The 23,694-nt window shown below is 46.3% G+C and overlaps 2 long non-coding RNA genes across 2 annotated transcripts; one reads left to right on the forward strand and one right to left on the reverse strand.

Moving 5' to 3' along the window:
• Nucleotides 1-3,551: 3,551 nt before the first annotated feature.
• LOC311435148 lies at nucleotides 3,552-5,531 on the forward strand. Its single transcript, XR_014691960.1, has 2 exons — nucleotides 3,552-4,286; nucleotides 5,171-5,531. It is a non-coding gene; the product is annotated as an uncharacterized lncRNA (long non-coding RNA).
• A 3,939-nt stretch (nucleotides 5,532-9,470) lies between these two features.
• Nucleotides 9,471-17,411, reverse strand: LOC311434034. The gene is made up of 4 exons (XR_014691232.1): nucleotides 16,990-17,411; nucleotides 14,758-14,871; nucleotides 12,203-12,314; nucleotides 9,471-10,732 (listed from the first exon to the last, which is right to left on the reverse strand). It is a non-coding gene; the product is annotated as an uncharacterized lncRNA (long non-coding RNA).
• Between the last annotated feature and the right edge of the window lie 6,283 nt (nucleotides 17,412-23,694).

The raw sequence follows: 23,694 nt of genomic DNA on the forward strand, positions 1-23,694 counted from the left end.
CCAGATCCCTCTCTTCTAGGCTGCTCTCCAGCGTCTCATCGCCCAGTCTGTACATGCAGCCAGGGTTTCCCCGTCCCAGGTGCAGGACCCGGCACTTGCTCTTATTGAACTTCATGCGGTTGGTGATCGCCCAGCTCTCCAACCTGTCCAGATCCCTCTGCAAGGCCTTTACGCCCTCATTTGAGTCCACAACTCCTCCAAGTTTGGTGTCATCAGCAAACTTGCTCAAAATACCCTCTATTCCTACATCCAGATCGTTTATAAAAATATTGAAAAGTACCGGCCCTAAAATGGAGCCTTGAGGGACCCCACTGGTGACCGCCCGCCAGCCTGACGCAGCCCCATTTACCATAACCCTTTGGGCCCTGCCCGTTAGCCAATTGCTCACCCATCGTATGATGTTTTTATTTAGCTGTATGGTGGACATTTTGTCCAGTAGGATCCTATGGGAAACCGTGTCAAAAGCCTTGCTGAAGTCCAAAAAAATCACATCAGCTGGTTTCCCTTGGTCCACCATACGGGTGATCTTATCATAAAAGGAAATCAGGTTAGTTAGGCAGGACCTACCCTTCACAAACCCATGCTGGCTGGGACCAAAGACTGCTTTGTCCCCCAGGTGCGCCTCAATAAGTTCGAGAACCATCTTCTCCATGATTTTACCAGGCACTGACGTGAGACTGACAGGCCTGTAATTGCTAGGGTCTTCTTTCTGACCCTTCTTGAAAATCGGCACAACATTTGCCAGCTTCCAGTCTACCGGGACCTCTCCAAATTCCCAGGATCGTTGAAAAATAATTGAGAGAGGTATAATCTTGATCCCTATGTGATACTGAATGGCTTATGAATTCTGAAATACTTTCAAAAAGTTGCTCATATTTGTGTAATTTTAAGGTAATGAATGCCAGATTTAGACTTTTTTTCTCTGTTACCAAAAAAAAAAAAAAAAATCCACTTGTGTACACAGCTTACCTATTATTTTACAGTAAGTCAGGAAACATAATCTTAGGGAACAGTGAGTCGTGAGAGTTTTTTAGGCTCTTGCAGTTCCAACAGACTCATTTCCAATATTATTAACTACTTGCTAAAAGAAGAACACAGTGATTGCAATACAGATGTGAGATTTCCATGGGCTTATGTCTCTAACTTACATGAAATGTCTGTAGAACTGTGTTGCAGAGCAAATGGATAATAGAATGTGTCACTGTATGTAGGACAAATTGCATTAAATTCTTTGTTTTATTGTGAGGAAAGTGTTATAAATAAGGTCTCAACTCAATCTGAATTTTGTAATATTTATAAAACAAATATTTCTAAAAGGTATAAAAGGCAAGTAAACAGCGCTGGGTGTGCGGGGAATCTACACTCCACCAACATGCACACACGAACATCAAACATTCTAAATATACAGAACAGTGCTTTACATACTAAACCCGAGTATGCCTATACATACATACAATCAGGATAGGTAACAAACAATCCTTTAAGTTCCATAACTTACTAAAATCGAGTACACCTATACATACGTACGATCAGAAAAGGTAAATAATCCTCCAAGTTCCATGACTTAACAGTCTCCATTTTCCATTCCTTTTCTTGATTACTAACAAGTCTCCATTTTCCATTCCTTTTGAACAATATGTCTCACTTTAAGTACCAGGGCAGTCTTTGTTCCTAAGGACGTATGATTCCCCATAATGCGCAGCTGCTTACCAGCGAGGGGCAGTTGTGTGCGCGGCTCCGCTTCTCTCAGCTCGAGCTTCTCTCCAGCTCCAGTGCGCCTGTTTCCAGCAACTTTCTGTACGAGCTTCTCTGAGCGGTTTGCTGAGTCTGGCTGAACCTATCTTCATGAGGCAATCAAAGTGCCTGTTCCCGTCCTGGTCTCCATTCTGCCAGCCTGTTCCTCTTCACTTCTTTGTCCTGCTTCTTTATTGATGTAACTTCATCGTGCTGCCCTTTTTCTTTTCTTTTTTTTTCTTTTTCTTCTCCTTTCTTGAGGGCAGGCTCCCCTCTTATACCCTTCTCTCCACAGCAGTTCTTTTCAAAACAACTTTTCATTGCTCAAACAACTTTGAATGTAACAACAACAGCAAACACCCAGAAACATCCATGCCTTAAAGGCTGGAGAACAAGAAACCAGCTGGAGAACAAGAAAGCGGAGACTGCATGGAGTCTCCTGAATCACCCTTCTTTGTTCCCTCTAAACTCTTATATTCCTGATGGCCTCGTCGTTAAGAGTCTAATGCTATCTCAACCATGGGGCTTTCCAGCCCCCATGGCCACATTCCCAAATCTCTCCCTTCTTTATTAATATCAACCATCTTCTCAACACGAATTACCACTCCATATATAACAAGCCTATTCCACAAGCTCTCTTGGCTCCACCCTTGTGAAGTGAAATCCGCCAGGTGGGGATCATTTGACCTTTGCTATATAGGAAGCATGAGGATTTATGGGAAGAATTGCCACTCCAGGGGAGTTTGAGGTTCAGGTTACTTAGGGTGCTTTTCTAATGTGCTGTTGAAATGGACTCAGGGTTCCCCAGTAGACTGCTTTTTCTTCATGTTTTCTACCATGTCTGTGAAATAGTTTTGGAGACTCTATAAGCTACTTACGTTGGTGGTGTTACTTCGTGAAGTAGTTTGGCAGTGACTCAAGTTCAGCAGCAGGCAGGTTGGTCCCCAGTCATGGTCCCCAGTCCTGGTCAGGGGTGATATCCCAAACAAGCTGCTCCAATACCTTTCCAGGGACAGAGGTGAGACTGACTGACCTGTAGTTTCCCGGGTCCTCCTTCCTGTCCTTCTTGAAGACCAGAATGACGCTGGCTTTCCTCCAGTCTTCAGGCACCTCACCCGTGCTCCAGGACCTTTCAAACATGATAGAGAGCGGTTCAGTGATCGCGTCTGCCAGCTCCCTTAGCACATCTGGATGCATCCCATCGGGACCCATGTGTCTGTGTGCTTTGAGCCCATTTAGACGCTCCCGAACCTTTCTCACATCCACCAGGGGGGAGCTCTCCATTTCCCAGACCCTTTGTCTTATTGCCAGGTTCAACGAGTCCTGGGGGAGTGTCCCTGAAGCAAAGACGGAAGCAAAAAAAGCATTCAGTATCTCTGTCTTCTCTATGTCTCCAGTGACCAGGACACCTCCCTCATTCAGCAAGGGACCCACATTATCCCTAGTCTTCCTCTTACTGTTTACATACTTGGAAAAACCCTTCTTATTATCCTTTATCTCTTTTGCAAGCATCATCTCTAGGTGGGCTTTAGCCTTCCTCATCGTGTCCCTGCAGGCCCTGACAACACATCTATACTCCTCCCAAGATGACAGGCCCTTTTTCCACATTTCATAGACCTTCCTCTTCCTTTTGATCTTATTGATGAGCTCCTTGCTCATCCACACGGGTTTCCTGCCCCTCTTCCCTGATTTCTTATTCCTCAGGATGCACCCATCCTGAGCATGGAAGAAGTGCTGCTTAAATGTAGCCCAGCTCACACAAGCACCCTTGCAGCCTAGCAGCCTATCCCATGAGATACTCCCAAGCAGGTCCCAGAAGAGGTCGAAGTTGGCTCTTTGAAAGGCCAGGGTAGAAATTATTTCCTGTGCTCCGTGCACTGGTGTACAGGCATTTTAGGGAAGCAGCAGGTACAGTTACCCTGGGGGGATGCAAGAAGAATGTACTGGACAGGGGATTGGGAACGCTACCTTCTCTGAGGAGCCCTCAGACAATCCTATGGGAGAGCTCTGAAGTTTTTCCCTGTCTTCAACAGTGGCAGTAGTGTGAAACGTGTTCATCTGATTCGTGTCAATATGGAACAATGCTAGGGCCGCATGGTGTGATGAATGTGACCTTCTGTCCTACAGACCCTTGTATAACCACAAGTCTAAGAAAAACAGAGTGCTTAATGTATAGAGTTCTTGTACCTTGCAAAGGAATGTTTTAGCAATTCGTGTCAATAGAGAGCTTGAAGGGAAATGTAATTGTAGGCTTTTCCTTGAAGTCTCTGATATCTGGTGGGGGTGGCTGTCAGAATAGCTGCTAACTAGTATGACTATTTATTATGACTGTTGCATGGGACACTATGCAAGTCTCTGATATCTGGCCAGGAGACTAAGGAGACGGGGAAAGCTGAAAAACGACTAAAAGACAAAGCTTGCAGGGGACGCTGCACCAGTCTCTGCCATACAGCCAAGTTGGACAAAGGAGAAGGACAAGAGGGAGGAAGACTACGAGCCTTCAGCATGAGAGACCCCCACAGGGACAACCAGAGACTGATACGCATGCTCCAGTAGGAGGGTTTGGATTCTGGAAACTTGTTATAATAACCCTGGTTTGGTTTTTTTAGAAGTAGTAATGAATATGTGTTTAACCTAGGAGCAAAAATCCGCTGCTTGGTGTAACTGGTGTGGAGCAGAGACTCCCGGCGCACCCAGCGCTGTTTGCTTGCCTCTATTCCTTTAATAAATTGTAAACTTTGATTATAGTCCTATTTTGAAGACTGAGCCATTTATAACAGTAGTGAGGACTTCCCCCAGCCCTTCTCTGTCCCCTTTAGCCTCCCCTCCCTTCCCCCATCAAACCTAGTTAAAAGCCCTGGTAAGCAGCCCAGAGAGCTTGCTCCCCAGCACACTTGCCCAGTTCTGATCCCCAGATTTTTGCATCAGGAACACGATTCCACAGAGCCTTCAAGCCTTTCTGTAGCTTTAAAGATGCTGAAATGGTTCCTGGCTTAAGAAGAACTAGTTCCCTGCCTGGCACTACGAATTGTTGCTTAGGGCTAAAAGCTGAGGCTCTTGTCTGTTACGTGAACAGCCAGGGAGACTCAGCCTCCCTTCTCTGTTGAGTTCGGTGCTGCCTAGCCTTAACATTTTCAGTACTCAGTAGCGTCCCCCAGGCTCCTGTATTTTGAGAGGGATTGCACTCCCCTTACACCATACGGGAATCCCGGTTTTCTGTCTCAAGGGTGAATGGTGTAAGGCACTTGTAAATCATTGCAGGTTGTTGTTGTTGTCCATTGCCATGTAAATTAAGGCCATGCAAGTACCTTTTACTGTTTCTTCTTCCCTTTCATTTGTTGTCTGGTTTCTACCAAATATCACATATTTGGTGAAATGCCTTAAAACAACATTACTTTTTAATTAACAACATTTTTTTTTTTTTTTCTCTCTCTAGGTCTGCCAGTAGCTGACAGAGTAGAAAGGTGTGCTTCTCTCTCTTTCTTGGATAGAGTTAGGGGCAATGCCTGATATCCGGCCAAGATGGACAAAGGCGAAGGACAAGGACAAAGCCTGGGAGGAAGACTATGAGCCTTCAGCACGAGAGACCCCCAGAGGGACCACCGGGGACTGATACGCATGCGCCAGTGGGAGGGTTCGGAATCCGGGAACTAATTATAATAACCCTGCCTTTTCCAGAAGTAGTAATGAACATGTATTAGCCTAGGAGTAGAAAAAGCTGCCGCCTGATGTAACTTGTGCGCATGTTGGAGGAGCCCAGACTCCCCGCGCACCCAGCACTCTTTACTTGCCTTTTATTAAGCCCATAAATAAATCTCATAAAGCTAAGTTGACTCGGAATTTATAACAGTATGATGAAAACTGTTGCACTCCAAGTTGGGAAGGGGAGAGGAAAATGTTCATGTATACATGTACATTATACGTGTATACGTGTACACATACGTGTACTGAAACAGCTGATTACACCTTTGCATACACCTTTTAAGGGAAAACTTTAAACCTGAGAAGCAACAGGCAGTTTTCTACAGTTCCTGATATGATAACACGGTGTATGATATAGGGATGATATCATACCTATAGCCTGTGCCTCAGGTACCGTTTTATGCCTTCGCTTTTGCTACTGCATCCCTGTAAGTCTTCAAAAGGGAAATGAAATTATCCTACCCGGAAGAAACACCGTCCAGAAGACACTTGAGTTGTTAGGGACTGAATTCTCAATGAAACCAAAGGCAGGGATCTTACTGACCTGAAGAGAGGCTTTAATCTCTCCTGGCTTGTTTACTCCTGAAGGAGTGTGAAAGAGACGCGTGTCCTTGTATGTGAAGAGGAGGTGAAGGAGCAGCTACTGCAAGGAACACACAAATCTGTTGCGCCAGACTAAGAGGTGGTTGTCTCTGGGCTGGGGGACTGCATCAGAAACACAGAATTTCTAGGTTGGAAGAGACCTCCAAGATCACTGAGTCCAACCTCTGACCTAACACAAACCAGTCCCCACTAAACCATATGACTGAGCTCTACATCTAAATGTCTTTTGAAGACACCCAGGGATGGTGACTCCACCACTTCCCTGGGCAGCCCCTTCCAATGCCTAACAACCCTTTCGGTAAAGAAGTTCTTCCTAACATCTAACTTAAAACTCCCCTGGTGCAACTTAAGCCCATTCCCCCTCGTCCTGTCACCAGGCACATGGGAGAACAGACCAACCCCCACCTCGCTACAGCCTCCCTTGAGGTACCTATAGAGAGCGATAAGGTCGCCCCTGAGCCTCCTCTTCTCCAGGCTGAACAAGCCCAGCTCCCTCAGCCGTTCCTCGTAGGACTTGTTCTCCAGGCCCCTCACCAGCTTCGTCGCCCTTCTCTGGACTCACTCAAGCACCTCAATGTCCTTCTTGTAGCGAGGAGCCCAAAACTGAACACAGTACTCGAGGTGCGGCCTCACCAGAGCTGAGTACAGGGGGACGATCACCTCCCTAGCCCTGCTGGCCACACTGTTCCTGATACAAGCCAGGATGCCGTTGGCCTTCTTGGCCACCTGAGCACACTGCTGGCTCATATCCAGCCGACTATCCACCATCACTCCCAGGTCCTTCTCTGCCTGGCAGCTCTCCAATCACTCATCTCCCAGCCTGTAGCTCTGCTTGGGGTTATTGCGCCCCAGGTGCAGGACCCGGCACTTGGCCTTGTTGAACTTCATGCAGTTGACCTCAACCCATCGATGCAGCCTATCCAGATCCTCCTGCAGAGCTTTCCTACCCTCGAGCAGATCGACACACGCACCTAACTTGGTGTCATCTTGTGGGAATAGAAATGTCGTTTTTGCAGAGTTACATTGTTTAGAAGGAGGGAATGTGGTACTGAGATATGCTTACAGTGATAAGAAAGTTTAGCAGGCGACCTTGTAAAATGCAGACAATCAGACTCCTTAGGACAATTAGGTGAAAATCACGGTGTCAAGTCAAGTCAGATAAGTGAAGAAACATTACCACTTCAAGCAGTAAAAATGTCAAAAGAAATTTGAAATTTAACAGGCCGGCAACTGAAGGCCATGCATTGTTTGTGAAGCATCAGATAGATTGTGAACCTGGATTACCCACTCAGTGGGGAAACAGGGGAGGGTCCTGCCATCAAAAGGTATATAAACTGTGTTTTGGAACTAGTAGATGCGCTCTCTCCTGCTTGTGGGGCGCCCGCCATTGCAATCGCGAATAAATTACTACTTCACTGAGATCCTCGCCTGAGCCTAAGTTATTGGCTACAGAGTGTTTCTCACAATCTGAAAGCTTACTGAGGGTGCACTCGATGCCCTCGTCCAGATCATTGATGAAGATATTAAAGAGGACCGGCCCCAGCACCGAGCCCTGGGGAACACCACTAGTGACTGGCCTCCAACTGGACTTGACTCCATTTACCACAACTCTTTGGGCCCAGCTATCCAGCCAGTTTCTAACCCAACAAAGCGTGCGCCAGTCCAAGCCACGAGCAGCCAGTTTCTTGAGGAGAATGCTGTGGGGACGGTGTCAAAAGCCTTGCTGAAGTCAAGGTAGACCACATCCACAGCCTTTCCCTCATCCACCAAGCACGTCACTTTGTCATAGAAGGAGATCAGGTTCATCAAGCAGGACCTGCCTTTCATAAACTGTTAGGAATGTTTTAACAATTCATGTCAATAAAGAACAGTCCTGTCTGCCTCTGGGTCCTGCACTGGCAATTTAATTCTTGAACCACAGATGCAGTGTGTCCCAGTCTCCCCCTCATTCTCATCAATTTATCAAGTCTTCAGAAAATATTCCTTAAATTTATGGACCTGTTTGCTTTTGTTATTCCAAACTTCTATTTCTAACAGTTACAGCCTTTTTTTTTTTTTGTCTTCTTCGAGATTGACTTTACACTGCTATAGGTTTGACTGTCCCTGTGAATGACTGGCGAGGAATGTTTTAATAAGAAAGCTATTTGTGTTTGTATGAAGTCTTTGATGTCTGGGGGTTTCAGAACAACTGATAACAACTAGTTACTGTTACGGGATACTATGCAGACCTCTGATATCTGGCCAGGTGGCCAATAGATTAATAAGAAGAAAAAAAAGAAGCTGAAGTATGGGTTTGTTAGAAATGGCTCAATCTTCAAAACAGGATTAAATTTAAAAAAAAAATAGGATTTATTAAAAGAATAGAGGTAAGCAAACAGCGCTGGGTGCACCGGGAGTCTCCGCTCCACCAGGACGCACACCAGTTACATCAAGTAGCTGATTTTTATGGTCCTAGACTAATACATATTCATTACTACTTCTAAAAAAAATAGGTTGTTATAATTAGCTTCCGGGGTCCAGTCCCTCCTACTGGAGCATGCGCATCAGTCTCCGGTGGTCCCTCTGGGGGTCTATAGGGGTCTTTCATGCTGAAGGCTCGTAGTCTTCCTCTCCAAGTTTTTTTTTTTGTCCTTCCCCTTTGTACTTCCTTGGCAGCACGTCAAAAGCTTACACAGCGTCCCCTGCAAGTTTTGTCTTCTAGCCATCCTTCAGCTTCTTTCTTTCTTCTCCTTAATCTCCTGGCCACCTGGCCAGATATCAGGGGCTTGCACAGTGTCCCATTCAGAAGCCGTAACAGTTACTAGTTGTTAGCAGTTATTCTGAAACCCCAGACATCAGAGACTTCAAAGAAAGAACATACAAATAGCTCTCTATTGACACTTAGCGTGTTGTTAAAACATTCCTCACAGGCCATTCACATGGACAGTCACATCTATAGCAGTGTTAAATCAACCAAAAAGAAGGCAAAAATGCTGTAACCGTTAGGAATAAGAGTTTGGAATAACAAAAGCAAGTAGGCTCATGGATTTGAGGAATATTTCTGAAGATTTGATAAATTGACTATAATGAGGGGGAGACTGGGACACTGGGAGGAAAGGGAAGAAACCACATCTGTGGAAGAATTAAATTGCCAGTGCAGGACCCAGAGACAGCCAGAACTGCTCTCTATTGACACGAATTGTTAAAATATTCCTTTGCAAGGTACAAGAACTATATACATAACCATTCTGTTTTTCTTAGACTTGTGGTCATACAAGGGTATGTAAGACAGAAGGTCACATTCATCATACCATGCGGCCCTAGCTCTGTTCCATACTGACATGAATCAGATGAACATATATCACAATGCTGAGCTGATTTTAAGCAAGGTGCAAAAAAGTCACACAGGACAGCAAAGATAAGAAAAAAAGAGGTCTGTGGAAAAACAAGCCTGTAGCAGCTCTGAAACTTTATTAGAAAAATTTCAGAGTTTACATAAAAAAATCAAGCAGTATGTCAATATAACAATGCAAGTTATGCAAGAAACATTTTCCATTTAATAATTAAGGAACAGTGATAGTATCTTGTCTTAAAACTGGGTATCTCGAGTATATCTTAAGTATTTCATATTAAAACTGAGCTGTGGTGTCATGCAAAGCTACTACAAGGTGCTCAGTACAACCTGACTGCAGGGCTCTAGCATTTGCAGAAAGGGATGTCCAAGGAGAAAGCCCAAAATAAAGCTCTTCCTTAAAATAACAATTTTCTTCTTCCAGCACAACTTCAATAATATTAGCACTCCAATAATAATCTTCCCAAGCCCTTCAAAGAGAAGAGCACTACAGATTTTAACTAGCTTTCTAAAAATACTTCTTTTACAACATAAAGCATTGTAACTTGCAAAGAAACTTTGTAGATGAGCTGTACATGTATTTCTTTTTGTCTTCATCTTATGCAGTCAGTTACAGCATTAATTGTCTGTTGTACAGCTCCATTACCTGTTAGACCATTTTCTTTTGGTACACATGTATCACACTCATAACTGCTTTGTACACCACCGGCTTCAACTAACCAGTGCAAGCATTATATTACATCCATCAGTGAACCACCTCACAAACACAGCAAGGCTGGGCTCAGGAAAAGTTACCATCACCTGCACATTGTGAAGGTAAAGAGGCTGTTAGTGATTTCTCACCTTGCTTCCCACAGCATTAACCACAGCCCCGAGGTGAGCCAAAGGTCTTGGGCTGGGGGCTTACAGCCATGCCCATGTCCCCAGGCACCAAGGGGCTATGGGGGGGATGTGGTGGGTTTGCCTGGTCAGCAGCAGCACCTGCAAGAACACAGTGTGTGTCCTCCCTGCAGGGAAAACTGAGTTCACAGAATGAAAGCATCCCTGCTACAAGCTCAGCCACCGGCTGGCTGATGGAGCCAATGCCAGCAGCACAATGACACCTGCAGAAACAAGTTTCAGAAACATTCTCTTCTGAAAGAAAGCAAGCTGCTGGAAGTTTGGTAACAGAAAAGCCCTTTTCATGTTTTACTCTGTACTGGTGACTAAAGTCAGATATGACAGATTCCATAATCAGGTATCAGAAAGTCCTGGTGAGACCAGATGGCTAAAGGGACAGCTTTTTCCATCAGAAGGGTTGTCAGGCTCTTGGCTCCTTCAGCACAGAGTGAAAACACCCAGTCTGAAGCAAGAAAGAAGCATCTGCGAAAAAATAAGACCAGAAAACAGTTACCACAGAGCAAAAACCTTCAGAAGACACCTCACAAAGCAAATTGTTAGGAATTGCAAAAGAAAAAGTGTATCTCCAGCATTTGGAAAACACTGGAACAAAATTATTAATTTTGCAAGGGTTTACAACCATGTGCAGTGAGGACCACACAGTAAATGCATTGCTGCTTTATGGGATGTGGCAGCAAAGGTGGCAAGGCACAGATATATGGGGTGCTCTCCGCAAGAACTGAAATGTCCAGATTAACTCCTTCACAAGAAGAGAATTACATTCAGATGAAACCAGTATTTGACAAAAAAATATTTAGAGGGAAAAAAAAACAAACAGAAAATGGAGAATTGGTATGAATGATCCAGTTTCCCTTTTCCTACTGCAGGTATGATTTGATTTCCAATCGAATAAAAGTAAAAATAAAAATCACAGCTCAAAATAAAAGATTGTTTTATCTGGAACAGTCAATATCAGATGTTAAAAAACACAGGTGATTAGTTCTGGATTTGATTTAGAGAACACATACAATAAAGGGGCCCCTAAAATGTACACAAAATAATTTCCAGGTTTCTTTAACAGGACTGGACTGAACACAGAAAATCAGTTTTTAGCACTGTTGCCCAGAAATTCATGCTACCAGGAATATCCTTTATAATGAAGTCAATAAATTGAAAAAAAAATTACTAACTGGGTGAATTTACCAACAGTAGCAGGAAGAAGTAGTAGGTCACTGAGGAAAATATTTAGGACTTGAAATGTTCAATAAATATCACTGCCTACATCTAGCAGAACATTTTTATTGACATGATTGAAGCTCAATATTTTTAAACATTTTGATGGTTCTGGCACATTCTCTAGATAAGGAGAGTTCAATATGCACTTCCAATATGCCATATGGGAGCAAATACTGTTATAGACTACTCTGTGGCTTAAAATCTGTCCCTGGTATTTCATTCCCCTACAAGAAAGCATCACAAATTCCTGAAGGAATACAGGGCAAAGTAACAGACAGTGCACTAAAAGGACAAGAATAAATCCGAATGAAAGGCTGCAGAGAGCATCCAATAGGGCTCAAAGAGCAGAACTGAAATTCGACAGAGAACTTGAAGGTCACAGAAATAGCATTACTTGGAGAAAGGCTGAAAATAAGGTACAACTAATGCAGAGGGGCATGCAGGCACAGTGAACTCCAGAGGAATGTTCCTATCAGTCTTGTCAGCCTGCACTCATCTCCATATCCTTGTACTGAGAAAAGGAGCTGCAACATCCTCTCAAGAAGGGACTTGTCTGCTTTAAAGGGTTTAAAAAGGGAGCTTCCATCCTTGCATGCTTTTACAGTAAAAGATAGATCAAGTTTTCTACAGGCACCTCAAAAGGCAACGTAACACCTGGCATACATGCTAGAATATGATGAATGTTGGACATTAGTGACACATGCCCAACTTACTTACTGAAACAGAGGGTTGCTGCTCACAGGCGCAAAGGCATAATTCAGTGGAGGCCAGTTCTGGTAAGAATTGGAAGTGACAGTGACAATACTGCATACATTGAGAAGAATTATACCTTGAAAAAAAAAAAAAAAAGAAAGGCTTTTTTCAGCTGTTATGGGATGGCTCGTCATCACTGCATACACAACAACGTTGGGTGCTGATGACAGACACGCTCCTGAGCACCTGATCAATCTGTTCTCGAGAATGATACAAAGAATGACAGGAGTGTGACTAGTGTGTGCAGGAATTAGCTAGCCATGGAAACAATGTAGAGCGCATTACAGAAGTGATAATAAAAGATGAAATAGCTGCAGTAAGTCATTAAGCCTTGCTCTCCTGGGTGGCTGTGGTATTATATACCAAGACTATATTACCAATTCAAATTACTGTGGCTTGCTGTAATTGTTGGCTTGCTATTTAAGGGTGTGAAGAAAGTGCTGCAAGTGGCATTACACCCTGACCTGCTTGCTTCTGAGGACACATGAAGGTCACAGTGGTACACAAAATGCACACAAAAAAAATCATGGGATTTACAGTACTGGTCAGTACTCAGTTTTCTTTGTAAACCCATGTGAAACTTCAGCATAGGAAAAAACATAAGACAAGCTAGTACTGTGATCTACCAGAAGCATTTGCATCCTCTTCCTTCTAGAAGCAAGGATATGGAGGAAGAGTCCATCTTTTTCAATATCTCCCCCAAAATGAAGTAAATCTGAAAGCCTTGCAAAAGCCCTGAAGGAGTTGAAAGGGAAGAATACACCCCTGGCAGGAGCCAGGGCATGCAGAGTATGTGCAGTGCACAATGAGCACTGATAAGCAGCCTGCATGGCTGAGCGACTTTTGCAACACAACAGTAACATTGGATAGTTTGCTGCTAGTAGAATGAAAAAAGATGTAAAGAAGGTCTGGAAGAGAAAACGATCTGTGCACAGTTTTCTCAAACACACTCTTGCTAAGTTCTTCTCTCTTGTGAGCTGCATGTAAAGTCTTCTTGAACCTTGCCCCCAAAGTCATATAAGAAGTTGAAATAAACCCAAATCTGTGTTTCAGGCTGGAGCTTCAGCAAGATGACAGCTTTCTCCTTCACTAAGAAGCAGTATGAAAAAGTCTTCGCTTGAACAAATGTACATGAAAGAGGCTAGTTCTGGTATTTTCTGCTTTCTTTTCAGTCCATCAAATAAAAATATTTATGATTTAACATTTCTGTTCATATTTAAAAACCCTTTACTACCCTTAAGACTCATGCTGGTTCTCTTTAAATCAAAGGGAAACAAATTGGAAAACTGGAGATAATTAAATCTCACAGCATCTCTGCAAGCCATCCTTAATCTCTGGAGGATGCAGCTAAAGCAGAGAGGAATTTGCCCAGAACTATAGCTTTGCTATGTATGTGATTCAGTCTGTACCACTTCTCTGCTCAAGTTTTAAAGCTTGTAACAAGACTACAGACCAGCCTAGTTGTAACTACTAGTTAACATTACTACTCTATGTAATGGTAAAAATCTGTAAGCATGTGAACCCTCTTCAAATCTGCACGTGTGCTGCCTCTTCCAGTTCTGGATGATCAGGAACATGCAGGAAATCACAGTTTTGATTATGATAATTGGTGAATGACCTGGGGAAGAATTAGGGAAGAAATGGAAGAATTTACAAAGCATTTGGCAGAGTCTAATCTGATGAAAAGAATCACTTCCCCACTCAAAACAATAATCTATTCCTTCTGTTCCATGCAGCATCCCTCTGACTGACCTGGTTTTATCCACTACCTGCTCGTTTGTCAAAAAGCACCAACCCTTCCACCACCACAAATTTTAACAAATCTTCCAGTTAACCCAAGTCTTTTACACAAGGACAGAAGTTTTAGTAAGAACAGCATACGTTGGTGACATCTAGTGGACACAAAAAGCTTAACAAAAAGATCAAGCCACATTCTGAATAATTCAACACGTAAAAAAAAAAAATTGACCTACGCTATATCTACATATTTTTGGCCTTCAACCTCTTGAGTTTAATTTCTGCATTGGCTTGAGATCACAAACCTGAATGCAAGCCTAACGTTTATGGTAGTAAGCTGCTCCAAATGCTAAGATATATTCCAGAGAGCCAGCTATGCCTTGCTTTCTCCCCTTTTTCACACCAGGACACATTGCTGACAAGTCCTCACGACAGTCTTTCAAAATTGCAAGCAATCTACTATATCACAAGTGATTTTAAAATTGCAGGCTCTCCAGGAGGAAAATTAGTCTGCAACACTGTCAAAGAACATTGATTTGTCTGCCATGAAATTGTGCTATTTGAAAGTATTCCTACCTTCTGCCTGTAGAAACAGATCCAAGTGGGCTAAGCCCCTTCATAGGAAAGATAGTAACTAAAAGCAATTAAGCTCATCATTTGAATCAGTGCTTTTCCCACAGGTTGGGTTTTTGTTAAGTGTTTTGATTTAACGACATCTGAGAAATGAAGCTACATAGTTTATTTGTTATCCTAGTCTTTTGTTAAGTGACCAACTGAAGTACCTCTACAGGACCCATTCTGGTGGCAAAGACGTAGGGCAATTTCTCATGGTGTTGCCTTCCCAGGTCTGGCTGCTTCCAGTCTTTCTCCCCTTGCTATCCTTTGGAGAGCTGATTCTGGAACAAAAATTGGCTCGGTTAGCTTGGACTAGAGAGAGAATGTAGGTAAATTGTTTATATCACTTCTCAGGATTCAAATCCCAGCTTCATTTCACATCTACGCAGCACTACCAAGACTGTTGGGCTTCTAACCTGAACTATTAGGTTATATCTAGCATTCCCAGAACTCAAGCACAGGACTGAAGCTTTAAGGAAACTTGGGAGACCTTTAAGCAGACACAAAGGATGCTTTAAAGGCACTTTTTGGAGCTGTAATGGTTTTATGCTTCTTCTATTCATTCTTTTTTTATTTCCAGGAAAAAAAATAAGTAACATAATTCACTGAGTTTTAAAGGTATTTTGAAACAAGAATTCTTACAGTAGTTTGTCCCCAGAAGCATTTATACAGCATCAGTTTAGGGACTGGTATTTTATGCTTTAGTGAATCTCTTCTCAAGAGGATTATTTGTATAAAGGAAATTTGGAAAAAAATAAAAATGAATTAAAATAGAAAGGCAGAAAAACTAGGGCCTCTCATCATATCCACAGCCTCAGACCTGCTATTCAAAGCAGAGGCAGTGGCATTATACCTCCAGCATGCCAAAATAACTCAGTTCCTCCAAGTCATGGTCCAGGGAATGAAGCTGAACCCTTCACCCAGCCACATGTGACTCCTCATCACCCCCACTTCAGAGTTAGACCCCTCTATCCCCTCTGGTCAGCCCCATCAGTAGATGATCCTTCAGCTTGTGGTCTGCACTGTTCGGACATCATATGGGAACTGAATCCAGTGAACCTCCATTTCTTACCTCCATTTCTTGCCACCCCCATCTGCTTGCAATATACTTCTACCCTATACAATCCCAGGGAAGAGACCCTGAACTAATGCTGCAGAATTTCTCTTACAGTCATGCTACAGCCTACTTTCTGCTCACAAACGCACTGGTTCAGCCAGCTGTGATTACAGTGAAGGAGGCCTTAAGGAAACTCAGGAATAATTACCCCCAGCAAATCCTATCACACCATACTGCAGGAGCAGGAAGATACCCCTGTGAGCTTTGAATAGTAATTCAAAAACATGTTTAAGGCAATTAGTTCTACTAAGTTTATAATGCAATGCTTAATTATCCCACTTATAAATGTGGGATTAATTAATAAACCTGCTTCATTGCTGCATTCATATCATCATGCAGATTAACAATGCCAGGGTAAAGGAATTCTGTGTTTTCTCTAAATGCTTGTATATAATTCACACAGAATCACAGAATTTCTAGGTTGGAAGAGACCTCAAGATCATCGAGTCCAACCTCTGACCTAACACTAACAGTCCCCACTAAACCATATCCCTAAGCTCTACATCTAAACGTCTTTTAAAGACACCCAGGGATGGTGACTCCACCACTTCCCTGGGCAGCCCCTTCCAATGCCTAACAGCCCTTTCGGTAAAGAAGTTCTTCCTAAGATCCAACCTAAAACTCCCCTGGCACAACTTTAGGCCATTCTCCCTCATCATGTCACCCAGCACGTGGGAGACTAGACCAACCCCCACCTCGCTACAGCCTCCTTTTAAGGTACCCGTAGAGTGTGATAAGGTCAACCCTGAGCCTCCTCTTCTCCAGGCTGAACAAGCCCAGCTCCCTCAGCCGCTCCTCGTAGGACTTGTTCTCCAGGCCCCTCACCAGCTTCGTCGCCCTTCTCTGGACTCACTCAAGCACCTCCATGTCCTTCTTGTAGCGAGGAGCCCAAAACTGAACACAGTACTCGAGGTGCGGCCTCACCAGAGCCGAGTACAGGGGGACGATCACCTCCCTAGCCCTGCTGGTCACACTGTTCCTGATACAAGCCAGGATGCTGTTGGCTTTCTTGGCCACCTGAGCACACTGCTGGCTCATATTCAGCCGACTATCCACCATCACTCCCAGGTCCTTCTCTGCCTGGCAGCTTTCCAACCATTCCTCTCCCAGCCTGTAGTTCTGCTTGGGGTTATTGCTCCCCAGGTGCAGGACCCGGCACTTGGCCTTGTTGAACTTCATGCAGTTGACCTCAGACTGGGGACCAGGACTGGGGACCAGACAAGGTGAAAGAAGTCCTCCAGCTCCCCAACCCAAATCAAATTTTAAACCCCAAATAACTTACCTGCCTGCTTCTGAATTTGACTCACTGTCAAACAACTTCACAGGGAAGTAGCATCACCAGGGTTTTCCTCTTCTGAGTTGTCACCGCCAATGTTACTAGCTCATACATTCTCCAAAGCTATTTCTCAGAGATGGCAGAAAACACGATGAAAAAGCAGTCTATCTTGGAACACTGAGTCCATTTCTCCATGACAGTAGAAAAGCACCCAAAGTAACCTAAGCCTCAAACTCCTCTGGAGTGGCAAGTCTTCCCATGACTCCTCATGCTTCCTATATAGCAAAGGTCAAATGATCCCCACCTGGCAGATTTCATTTCACATGTGTGGAGTCATGAGACCTTGTGGAATAGGCTCAACAAGCTCGTTTCAATGTTTAAGGTTCAATTGCTCCTTATTGCTAACAGAAAGAACCTGACAAGGGGCTCAGTGGTTAGAGTTGACCTAATTAATTAACTACAAAAGGCATGTAAGGGTCGTATTTCTGCTAGTCATTCTGTGAGGAAAATTAGTACAGAGCCTGTTAAAATAAGATAAATCAACATAAAGAGAAGAAATAAATAAAAAAAAAAAAAAGAAAATGACCTAAAAGACAAAATTGCCATCCTGGATTTTCATCTGTCTAGGCATGACAGATAAGGAATATAGCAATCAGAAAGACTTTACTTGACATTAATGTTGCTTAAATTTGCTTTTCTGAGATCTCTTCCTTACGCCGGACTTTTCAAAATCTAGCGCCATGATCTCCAACTGCAGTATTTACTTTGGCTGCATATAAACTATCACGTATAAATGCCAGGCTCTGGATCCTCACTCCCTATTCAGGTCAAGGACCGGGCTGAAAGTTTTGGCTTTAATTTGGTTACATGACTACATTGCTGTCTTTGTGGTTTCCCCCAGCCAGCAGCTAAGCACCACACAGCCGTTCGCACAGCCGTTCGTTCGCTCAAGGCTTGTTGGAGCTGTGCCGGGGAAACAATGGCAAGGCCGGGGGATAAGGCAATGGCCCAGCTGGAGTGCATCTACACCAATGCACGCAGCATGGGTAAGAAACAGCAGGAGCTGGAAGCCATCGTGCAGCAGGCAGGCTACGACTTGGTTGCCATCACGGAGACGTGGTGGGACCACTCTCATGACTGCAGTGCTGCAATGACTGGCTATAAGCTCTTCAGAAGGGACAGGCAGCACAGAAGAGGTGGTGGTGTGGCTCTCTATATTAGAGAGTCTTTCGATGTTGTGGAACTCGAGGCTGGGAATGACAAGGTTGAGTCCCTTTGGGTTAGGATCGGCAGGAAGGCCAACAAGGCTAGCGTCCTGGTCGGGGTCTGCTATAGACCGCCAAACCAGGATGAGGAGACGGATGAGGAGTTCTAAAGGCAGCTGGCAGATGTTGCAAAATCGTCGGTGCTTGTTCTCGTGGGGGACTTCAACTTCCCTGACATATCCTGGAAGCACAACACAGCCCAGAGAAAGCAGTCTAGGAGGTTTCTGGAGAGCGTGGAAGATAGCTTCCTGACGCAGCTGGTTAGTGAGCCTACCAGGGGTGGCGCCCCGCTAGACCTTCTCTTCACAAACAGAGAAGGACTGGTGGGAGATGTGGTGGTTGGAAGCTGTCTTGGGCAGAGTGACCACGAAATGGTGGAGTTCGCTATTCTTGGCGAGGCCAGGAAGGGGACCAGTAAAACCGCTGTATTGAACTTTCGGAGGGCTGACTTTGAGCTGCTCAGGACACTGGTTGGCAGAGTCCCTTGGGAGGCGTTTCTGAAGGGCAGAGGAGTCCAGGAAGGCTGGGCGCTCTTCAAGAAGGAAATCTTAATGGCACAGGAACGGTCTGTCCCCACGTGCCCAAAGACGAGCCGGTTTGGAAGAAGACCGGCCTGGCTGAACAGAGAGTTGTGACTTGAGCTTAGGAGAAAAAAGAGGGTTTATAATCTTTGGAAAAGAGGGCAGGCCACTAGGGAGGACTATAAGGATGTTGCGAGGCTGTGCAGGGACAAAATTAGAAAGGCCAAAGCTCATCTGGAGCTCAATCTGGCTACTGCCGTTAAAGATAACAAAAAATGTTTTTATAAATACATCAGCACAAAAAGGAGGACTAAGGAGAATCTCCATCCTTTACTGGATGCGGGGGGAAACCTAGTTACAAGAGATGAGGAAAAGGTGGAGGTGCTTAATGCCTTCTTCGCCTCAGTCTTTAGCGGCAATACCGGTTGTTCTCTGGATACTCAGTACCCTGAGCTGGCGGAAGGGGATGGGGAGCAGGATGTGGCCCTCATTATCCATGAGGAAATGGTTGGCGACCTGCTACGGCACTTGGATGTGCACAAGTCGATGGGGCTGGATGGGATCCACCCGAGGGTACTGAGAGAACTGGCAGAGGAGCTGGCCAAGCCACTGTCCATCATTTATCAGCAGTCCTGGCTATCGGGGGAGGTCCCAGCTGATTGGCGGCTAGCAAACGTGATGCCCATCTACAAGAAGGGCCGGAGGACTGACCTGGGAAACTACAGGCCTGTCAGTTCGACCTCAGTGCCAGGGAAGCTCATGGAGCAGATCCTCTTGAGAGTCATCACGCAGCACTTGCAGGGCAAGCAGGCGATCAGGCCCAGTCAGCATGGGTTTATGAAAGGCAGGTCCTGCTTGACGAACCTGATCTCCTTCTATGACAAAGTGACGCGCTGGGTGGATGAGGGAAAGGCTGTGGATGTGGTCTACCTTGACTTCAGCAAGGCTTTTGACACCGTTTCCCACAGCATTCTCCTCAAGAAACTGGCTGCTCGTGGCTTGGACTGGCGCACGCTTCGTTGGGTTAGAAACTGGCTGGATAGCCGGGCCCAAAGAGTTGTGGTAAATGGAGTCAAGTCCAGTTGGAGGCCAGTCACTAGTGGTGTTCCCCAGGGCTCGGTGCTGGTGCTGGTCCTCTTTAATATCTTCATCGATGATCTGGATGAGGGCATTGAGTGCACCCTCAGTAAGTTTGCAGATGACACCAAGCTATGCACGTGTGTCGATCTGCTCGAGGGTAGGAAGGCTCTGCAGGAGGATCTGGATAGGCTGCACCGATGGGCTGAGGTCAACTGTATGAAGTTTAACAAGGCCAAGTGCCGGGTCCTGCACCTGGGGCGCAATAACCCCAAGTAGAGCTACAGGCTGGGAGATGAGTGATTGGAGAGCTGCCTGGCAGAGAAGGACCTGGGAGTGATGGTGGATAGTCGGCTGAATATGAACCAGCAGTGTGCTCAGGTGGCCAAGAAGGCCAACAGCATCCTGGCTTGCTTAAGAAGCAGTGTGGCCAGCAGGGCTAGGGACGTGATCGTCCCCCTTTACTTGGCTCTGGTGAGGCCGCACCTCAAGTGCTGTGTTCAGTTTTGGGCTCCTTGCTACAAGAAGGACATGGAGGTGCTCGAGTGAGTCCAGAGAAGGGCGACGAAGCTGGTGAGGGGCCTGGAGAACAAGTCCTACGAGGAGCGGCTGAGGGAGCTGGGCTTGTTCAGCCTGGAGAAGAGGAGGCTCAGGGTTGACCTTATCACTCTCTATGGGTACCTCAAGGGAGGCTGTAGCGAGGTGGGGGTTGGCCTGTTCTCCCACGTGCCAGGTGACAGGACGAGGGGGAATGGGCTTAAGTTGAGCCAGGGGAGTTTTAGGTTGGATCTTAGGAAGAACTTCTTTACCGAAAGGGTTGTTAGGCATTGGAAGGGGCTGCCCAGGGAAGTGGTGGAGTCACCATCCCTGGGTGTCTTTAAAAGACGTTTAGATGTAGAGCTTAGGGATATGGTTTAGTGGAGGACTGGTTAGTGTTAGGTCAGAGGTTGGACTCGATGATCTTGAGGTCTTTTCCAACCTAGAAATTGTGTGATTCTGTGTGAAGTACTCCACCTGGTAATAAAGCCTTACTGCAGGAGGTCCTTCCCCGAGCCAGGTCAGCCTGCAGTCCCTCCCAGTCGATAACTGTGCAGAAAATAAAGATAACCTTGCCCGGCAGTCACTGGATTATGGTAATCAGGACACTTAATTCACCTCTTCTCTTGAAGCATATAAAAAACACACTGCATTTCCCGTTGAGCAGTGATAGCGGGTGGCAAATATTAACCATCAGGTGTAACTCCGTAACTGGCCCTCTGGCACACCACACAGTCAGTCCCACTGAGCGCCCTTGTAATTCTACCCCAAGTCTCAGTGCTTTGCACCATGCCCTTGAGCTATACGATAGCATCTCTGCAAAGAGCTCCTAAAATATGAGCAGAATACGCATGGACAGCCTAACGCCCTGTGCCAGTGGCACACACTTCAGTGGGTCCAGAGTGAGCAGAGGCAGCTCGGTCTGTACCCTGCCCAAGGCCAGCGTGTCCCCACAAGCAGGACAGGGAGGCACTTTGCACCTAGAAAGCAAATGTGTGGAGCCCTTTAGGCAAGCTGGGAGCAATTCTTAAAGAGAGTAAATGGCTTCCCCTCCTTTGCAACGGAGGGCTGTGTCTGGGCAGTGGGAGGGAGATGTGATCTAGGAAACCATGGCAATTTTACTTTCAAGTTGATGTCGTTTGTTGTCTCCAGTGGCTGGGGGTCACACTTTCCATCAGGATGTCTCTGAAGTGCCCCGACAGCCCCACAAGGAACGGTGCTTTGTGCCTGAGAGCGCAGGTACCAAGCATGAGTCAGGCAAGCTGGTGATCTATACAGACAGCCACCGCAGGAGGTTGCAGCAACACAAGGACTGAGCTGCAAGGAAGCAAGCGTGCCTTGTAAGCAAGCTCCTTTCGCTGGAGGAATGAGCGGTGCTGCTGCTCGTCTGACAGCAGCAGTCCCAGCAGCACGGTGGGACAGAAAGAAATTCAGTCTAAGCACTGTAGAGCCCCTGTCAGAGTGTTTTGTGGTCAAAGAAGGAACAAATTGCTGAAAGAGGGAGCAAAGTGGTTTCCAGAGCCACGCCTGCAGACTCTGCTCTCAGATTAGGACACTTAATCTCCTTTGAAATTCTCTTGGTGCCAGCAGCTGAAGAAGCGGAGGCTGGTGCACTCGCTCCTTGTGCAAAAGGCAGAGCCCCCCGAGGTTTCCCCAAGAAGGGCAGGAAAAAGCAGCCAATGAGGTTGTGAATCAGAAGCTTTATTTGAGCAAGGTTTGAGAGATGTGGGTTGGGGTGGGGTGGCGCGGAGGCGTGCTGAGCTCTCTTGGCCCATAGCTGCGGGGCCCATTGGTGTGCTTGTAGGCCCATGGCCGGGTAGGGACGGGATCCTTGTGTGCTTCCTGCTCCTTTGGTGGCTGCGGTTGTAGAACGCTGCACCAGCCTTCAGGTCAGCAGCCGCGGAGGAAGAGGACAGTGGCAGACGTTGTTGTGCTCGGGGCTCTGTGATGGGGTGCAAAAGGAAAATGATCCAAAAGAGCAGCCCCAGCCTGTTGCCAGGGTCAGCCCCTGTATCCCCGGGAGAGGCTGTGAGCCTGACAGCAAGGCTGTCCATCCCGCGTCTCCCTCATGGCCAAGAGTCAGCCGTGTTGGGCCAGGCCGTCCCGCAGGCAGTGAGACTGTGGTGGGGAAAGGGTTGGGGCGATCTTATCTGTCCTGAAGAGCGTTGGCAGCTCTTCTGTCTGAGTTCTCAATGGGAGAGTGACCAGGAGTGTGCCGTGGTGTGGTCTCGTCGCTGTGTTTGTGGCTGAAAGAAAAGAAACACCAAACAGAGCAGCATCCCCTGTGACCACGGGCAGCCCCTGCCTGTGTGCCCGAGGGTCTCCAGATACTCACTGAGGCTGTCTGTGTCCCGTCGTCCTGATGGAGAGGTCACTTCTGTCCTGGCCCGATTCTGTCACGTTCCTGCTTGCTGTGGACCATGTTGGGTGTGGGTTGGGGTGATCTTACCTGTCCTGGAGAGCGTTGGCAGCTCTTCCTTCCAGATGAGTGGTCGAGGGCAGTGAGGCCAGGTTGTGCCGTAGTCTGGTCCCATCCCCAGACACACATCTTAGAGTGTGTGTGTTTCCAGCTGTAAGAGAGAAAGCCAAAGGGCAGCAGCCTTCCCCTGTGGCCAGGAGCAGCCCCTGCCTCCCAGCCTAAGACTCTCCCAGCCTCACAACAGTGCTGTCCATCCAGCTGCTCTGTGTTGGCCAAGAATTACCCATGTTTTACCAACTCCACAGGCGCTGAGACCATGGTGGGGAATAGGTTGGGGGTAGCTTATCTGTCCTGTAGAGCGTTGACACATTTTCCAGCTGAGGTGTCAAGGGGAGGGAGGCCAGGAGTGTGCCATGGTCTGGTCCCATCGCAGTCTGTTTCTGGCTTTAATAAGAGAAGGAACAACAGAGCAGCATCCCCATGTGACCGCGGGCAGCCCCTACCTCTGTGCCCGAGGGTTTTGAGCATCTCACCACATCCGTCTGTCTCCTGTCATCCTGATGGAGCGGTCCCTGGTGTCCCCGCTGGATCGTGTCATCTTCCGGCTTGCTGTTAGAGCCTGGTGGGTGTGGGTTGGGGTGATCTTACCTGTCCTGTTGAGCGTTGGCAGCTCTCCCTTCCAGCTGAGTTCTTAAGGAGAGAGAGACCAGGATTGTGTTGTAGTCTGGTCACATCGCCGTGTGATTCCAGCTGAAAGAGAAGAAGCACCAAAGGGGGCAGCATCCCCCTGTGACCACGGGCAGCCCCTGCCTCTGTGCCCAAGAGTCTCTAGCAACTCACCAAGGCTGTCCATGCCCCATCATCCTGATGCAACGGTTGACTCCCGTCCTGG

This window comes from Aythya ferina (assembly GCF_964211825.1).
Source record: "Aythya ferina genome assembly, chromosome: 3".
NCBI lineage: Eukaryota > Metazoa > Chordata > Aves > Anseriformes > Anatidae > Aythya > Aythya ferina.